This window comes from Poromitra crassiceps (assembly GCF_964638095.1).
Source record: "Poromitra crassiceps genome assembly, chromosome: 23".
NCBI lineage: Eukaryota > Metazoa > Chordata > Actinopteri > Beryciformes > Melamphaidae > Poromitra > Poromitra crassiceps.
The window spans coordinates 7,180,285-7,186,876 of record NC_139639.1 but is presented as its reverse complement, the minus strand read 5'-3'; the positions used below and the strand labels follow the sequence as shown (position 1 = coordinate 7,186,876).

At 43.4% G+C, this 6,592-nt stretch overlaps 1 protein-coding gene across 1 annotated transcript in view; it reads left to right on the top strand.

Moving 5' to 3' along the window:
• LOC310797402 (uncharacterized protein) overlaps positions 1–478 on the top strand; it is a gene marked incomplete at its 5' end in the record, with an annotated part of 67,461 nt that extends 66,983 nt beyond the window's left edge. Inside the window, one exon of the mRNA XM_083659771.1 lies at positions 1–478. This exon is cut by the window's left edge and continues 647 nt beyond it.
• Positions 479–6,592: the final 6,114 nt, after the last annotated feature.

The window sequence follows — 6,592 nt, the reverse complement described above, 5'->3', positions numbered from 1 at the left end:
TGTGTGTGTGTGTGCGCGCGACTGTGTGTGCATGTGTGTCAGTGTGTGCGACTGTGCGTGTGTGTGTGTGTGTGTGTGTGCGACTGTGACTGTGTGTGTGACCAGATGACATCCAGCAGATGATAGAAGAACACTCGTCCATAAGAGACTTGAGACTTGTGAGCGTCTCTGACACACACTTTAATGTGGGCGTGTCTCTGACACACACACACACACCTTAATGTGGGCGTGTCTCTGACACACACACACCTTAATGTGGGCGGGTCTCTGACACACACACACACACCTTAATGTGGGCGTGTCTCTGACACACACACACCTTAATGTGGGCGTGTCTCTGACACACACACACCTTAATGTGGGCGTGTCTCTGACACACACACACACACCTTAATGTGGGCGTGTCTCTGACACACACACACACCTTAATGTGGGCGTGTCTCTGACACACACACACCTTAATGTGGGCGTGTCTCTGACACACACACACCTTAATGTGGGCGTGTCTCTGACACACACACACACACCTTAATGTGGGCGTGTGTCTGTCTCACACACACACCTTAATGTGGGCGTGTCTCTGACACACACACACACACACCTTAATGTGGGCGTGTCTCTGACACACACACACACACACCTTAATGTGGGCGTGTCTCTGACACACACACACACACCTTAATGTGGGCGTGTCTCTGATACACACACACACACCTTAATGTGGGCGTGTCTCTGATACACACACACACCTTAATGTGGGCGTGTCTCTGACACACACACACACCTTAATGTGGGCGTGTGTGTTTCTCTGTAGATTAGTGAGTTACTGTAAATACACTTTAACCAACATTCACTGTCAGCAGAAGATTTTATATTCAGGGACACTCTGTGTGTGTGTGTGTGTGTGTGTGTGTGTGTGTGTGTGTGTGTAAAAGATGTGGAAAATGAATTAAATTGCAGCTTGCAGGAGGATTTGAGGATTCCCTTGTTTGATGAAATCTGGGCAGATTTTACTAAAGGTGTCTGTACTTTACTGAGTATTTTATTTTTCTGACAGCTTTGTACTTTTACTCCCTACATTTGAACACAAATATCTACTTTCTACTAATTACATTTTCAAAGCAGTCTCGTGACTTCAGTATAAAGCACCACAGATGAAAACATGTAAGGTTTGTTTGTCTCACTCACTTTGTCTCGCGCTCTCCTCAGCTTTCCCGCTAGTGCCTGCAGAAACATCTGCGTGCGTTCCCCTTCTGTATCAAGCCAAAGAGGGTGGAAGGAAAGAGTGTTGCATGGCCTGTGATGCATTTTTAGAAACAGCCGCTAGAGGCGCTGCGGTAGCGCCAAAGCAGCAGCGCCGCCATCTTGGCCCCTAAAACAAGAGCAGCAGCAGCACAATGCATTTTGACCGGGAAGATGAATTTGAAGTTGAAAAATAATCTCTGTAGGCTACTGCACTTTGTAGGCGGGATGTTTTACTGGATGCTGTTTTTACCATAGACAGACAGGGTTCACTAGTCTCCTTTCGGGCCAAAATGGCGGAGGCGCAGTATGTTCAAGCTAACCAAGTGAACAACTCCACTTCCTGTCACAACCTTCACAATAAAACACCCTTGACGTTTAATTGACTTATATAAAGTGCCAACGTGAAAATAATGTAGCCTATTTAAAATGACAGGCTAAACCTGTAACATGCCACATCACATCAATGATGCAATGTAATGAGGGAGACAAAGTAGATGTTATTTTAAGGATTTAAATGATCGCCTATTGAACTTTTTTGTGGACAAACCATATCAGACACAAATTATTAATCAAAGTAAAGTTTTTTTTTTTATATAGGCCTACATCTTAAAATGTGTTTGGAGGGGATCTAAGTTTAATAGTCTGAATTATATTAAAATTGTGAGGTTCGGTATAGCTTTGCAGAAATACTTTATATACTTTTATACATAGTAGGCTACATTTCAGAGGCTGTAGGCTACTTTCCCCCCCCTTTTTTTTTTACTTGAGTAAACAAGTTGAATCAGTACTTTTACTTTTACCAGAGTATTTTTTACACAAGTAACTGTACTTCTACTTAAGTAAAGAATGTGTGTACTTTTCATCTCTGGCTATTTGTATTGTTGCTGTAATATTTTCTGTTGTTTCTCTTCACTGCATGGGCCTTAATGGAGACAGCAAAACATCTTTACTATGGCAGAATAGTTGTTAATATGTTGATTTTGTTCCCAACACTTTGCAACTTTGTTAAGAAAAGTGAACCACAAATGTAATGCACATTGTTTTCCTCCACAGTGCTGACATGCTGGTTTCACAAATTGATTGTGTTGATGAAGTGACTATATGCATAGAAAGATTGAACCAGTTTTTTACCACCATGTGATGTGAAGCCAAATATTTTTGTGCTTTAAAAAGAGCAATAAAGTAAACAATTTTCATGCCATGAATCAATAAAGTATTTCTTCTATATTAATTCCAGGGAGTGTATCTCAGGCTGTGCGTCTGGTCCTCCTGGTGGTATTGTAACTTTGAGAACAAACCTGTCTTTTCTTGTGAGCTTATTGTCCTGGTGCATCCAGTTAACTCTTACATAGCAGAGAGATATTCCTCCTGCTTATTTGTCCTCCCGCCTGTAGCCCCATAACGTGACGTTGCTACTGTACTCTGATATATTCTCGTACAGCAGTCAACGTCACACAGCGTTCCAATCCTCAATGGGTGGAAAACGCTGTTAAAAAAGCTCTCCTACCCGTATCCGACCTCCCATTTAAATCCCATACATTACAGAACAGATGGTACAGCAGAAACTGGATCAATGTAAACACTGACAAACTGTGGATCTGTTCACAGTGAGAAGCAGAATCTGCTTACTTTGTTTCTGCACTTTATTTTCTCATTTCTAATGTTTCAGTTAAAACAATCTAGTTTGATCTACGTTCTCTCCCCTTTTAGAATCACATGGAAAAGATCACAGCTAACAATGTTCTCTTTTACAAAGAAGCACTCGGGAAGTTTTAGAACATTTCTAAATGGATTTTAAGTAGCATTAGTGTTCGATTTGCCACATGCCATTTAGGTTTTTTATTTTAACATGTTGGGCAACATTTTTGGGAGATTCACCTATTTTCCATATTCCCAGTAAGATGGATGCCTTTCTCTTCCGTGTGCGTGCATTAGAAAGTGTGTTGTACCCCTCCTGCTAGTTAGCTTAGCAGCTGAATGGTGCATTATATAGTGTGTTGCACTCCTCCTGCTAGTTAGCTTAGCAGCTGAATGGTGCATTATAAAGTGTGTTGTACCCTCCTGCTAGTTAGCTTAGCAGCTGAATGGTGCATTATATAGTGTGTTGCACTCCTCCTGCTAGTCAGCTTAGCTGAATGGCAGTACTACACAAGCCTACTCCTTCCTGTTCAGTCACCAAAAATACACATTCCAACAGCGCCTGAAACACTCACATACAGGTGCAGGTCAAAAATTAGAATATTGTGGAAAAGTTCATCTATTTCAGCTACTCAATTCAAAAAGTGAAACTCTCATATTAATTACAGACAAAGTGAAATATTTCAAGCCTTTATTTGTTATAACTTTAATAATTGTGGCTTACAGCTAATGAAAACCTAAAATGTGTATTTCAGAAAATTAGAATATTACATAAGACCAATCAAAGAAAGGGATTTTTTTAATACAGAAATGTCGGCAGTGGTGTATAAAGTAGCCTATTCAAAATCCATACGAGTAAAAGTATAGATACTTTACCAAAAAATGTAAAAGTCAAAGTAACCCATTAAAATATTACTTGAGTAAAAGTCTTAAAGTAGCTAATATTTTCTGTACTTAAGTATCAAAAGTATTTTTTTATATTAAATGTACTTAAAAGTATTGAAAGTAAATGTACAAGTAAGTCCTGTTTATAGGAAAGCAAGCGGTGGGGCGGCTGTAGCTCAGGAGGTAGAGCGGGTCGTCCACCAATCCCTTTGGATAAAAGAGGTCGGTGTTTCGATTCCCGCCTCCTCCAGTCTGCATGTCCAAGTGTCCTTGGGCAAGATACTGAACCCCAAATTGCTCCCGTTGGTGTGCCAGCACTCTGTGTGGTAACCTGCCGCCATCAATGGGTGAATGTACCTACTGACTGTAAAGCGCTTTGGTTAAAAGCGTTTTGGATAAAAGCACTATATAAATGCAGACCATTTACCAAGCAGTCCAGATTTTCAGAATTTTTAGCTTTATTGTGAGTTTGCTTACATATCTTATAGTCTGCCATTTGAACTGACTGCAGCTTTTGGCACAAGTGCCTGCTTTAGGCTATCATGGTGATGAGATATCTCCATGTCAAGGGGAAATATATAATAATAATAAAATCATCATCATCATAATCACCGTCCATTTTTTTAGCCTTTATTTAAACAGGTAAAAAATCACATTGAGACCGAAGTCTTATTTACAAGTGCGACCTGTTCATAAAGCAGCTCATACAACAGTTATACATGTAAAAACAGCAACAGTACAATCAACAGTCAAACCATAATAAGTTTAAAACAACATGAAACAAAGTGCTGAAGGGGGGGGGCGGGGTAGAGAATTTTTTTTTGCCTTGAGAGCAGGAGCAGATCAAGGAAGCTCTCTCCAAATTACTCAACAATAATTTAAAACTTGCCAGGGGGATCAGACTGGACAGCTTCAGACTCTGCTGTAGTGTGTTACAGGTGGAGGGGGATCAGACTGGACAGCTTCAGACTCTGCTGTAGCGTGTTCCAGGTGGAGGGGGATCAAACTGGACAGCTTCAGACTCTGCTGTAGTGTGTTCCAGGTGGAGGGGGATCAGACTGGACAGCTTCAGACTCTGCTGTAGCATGTTCCAGGTGGAGGGGGATCAAACTGGACAGCTTCAGACTCTGCTGTAGCGTGTTCCAGGTGGAGGGGGATCAGACTGGACAGCTTCAGACTCTGCTGTAGCGTGTTCCAGGTGGAGGGGGATCAAACTGGACAGCTTCAGACTCTGCTGTAGCATGTTCCAGGTGGAGGGGGATCAGACTGGACAGCTTCAGACTCTGCTGTAGCATGTTCCAGGTGGAGGGGGATCAGACTGGACAGCTTCAGACTCTGCTGTAGCATGTTCCAGGTGGAGGGGGATCAGACTGGACAGCTTCAGACTCTGCTGTAGCATGTTCCAGGTGGAGGGGGATCAGACTGGACAGCTTCGGACTCTGCTGTAGCATGTTCCAGGTGGAGGGGGATCAGACTGGACAGCTTCAGACTCTGCTGTAACGTGTTCCAGGTGGAGGGGGATCAGACTGGACAGCTTCAGACTCTGCTGTAACGTGTTCCAGGTGGAGGGGGATCAGACTGGACAGCTTCAGACTCTGCTGTAGCGTGTTCCAGGTGGAGGGGGATCAGACTGGACAGCTTCAGACTCTGCTGTGGAGGGGGATCAGACTGGACAGCTTCAGACTCTGCTGTAGTGTGTTCCAGGTGGAGGGGGATCAGACTGGACAGCTTCAGACTCTGCTGTAGTGTGTTCCAGGTGGAGGGGGATCAGACTGGACAGCTTCAGACTCTGCTGTAGTGTGTTCCAGGTGGAGGGGGATCAGACTGGACAGCTTCAGACTCTGCTGTAGCCTGTTCCAGGTGGAGGAGGCAGAGTAAGAGAATGCATTTTTTCCACGCTCAGTATGAACTGAGGGGATGGAATAGGTGATGAAGTTTTGAATGTGTAAGCTATAGTTGGACTGTTTGCGGAGTAGATAGACAGATAAGTAAGTGGGAAACAGACCAAGGATGGATTTATAAATGAAAGTATACCAGTGCACGGTTCTGCGCATGGAGAGGGATGACCAGTTGACTAGAGAATACAGCAAGCAGTGATGTCTACAGCCAGTAATAAATCTCAGCGTGCCATGATAAACAGCATCCAGCAGATGGAGACATTTAGCAGACGCATTCATGTACTGTAGCGGTTTGACCAGTCTTGTACTGTATGTTGTTAAGTCTAGTCACAACCCCACAAAGGAAACATGTATTAAATAAAACATGAACCCTTAATTAATCATTAAAGCAGCATGAGACACAAGACAAATAATTCACACAACACCAGGCAGCTCAAATGCAATAATGTGTATTAGAAAAAAAAAACCTCATGTGATCAACAGTTCAGTTCAGTCCGTTCCAAGTTCCATGTTCATTAAACAAGCGCATAAATCCAAGCCGGGCTTTCCCAGACACCGTTTTCATTGGAATCCCAGTCCACATGAAACGGAGTCCACTTCGGGATTTCCCGGCTCCGTTTGCAATAGAAGAGGAGTATACTTGGGAGAGTCTCTGAAGATTCGGGTCCGCTGGTGTTAGATGAGATGACACCTGGCCACACGGATTTAACCTAGCACACCGCCTGGTTCGGCCAACGAAGCCCAACAGTGCAGACGGGGTTCAGCTCCTGCGACCGCTCCCGGCTCCTCGTCAAAGGCATCTGACTCCATATTGTTTTCCAGGCATGATAAAGGGACGTGGCAACGTAATGGGCTGGACTTGGGTAAGTCAGCGTAGCTTCATTTTACTGGCTGATAACACCAATGGGTGCGTGTGTGGTGTGTGT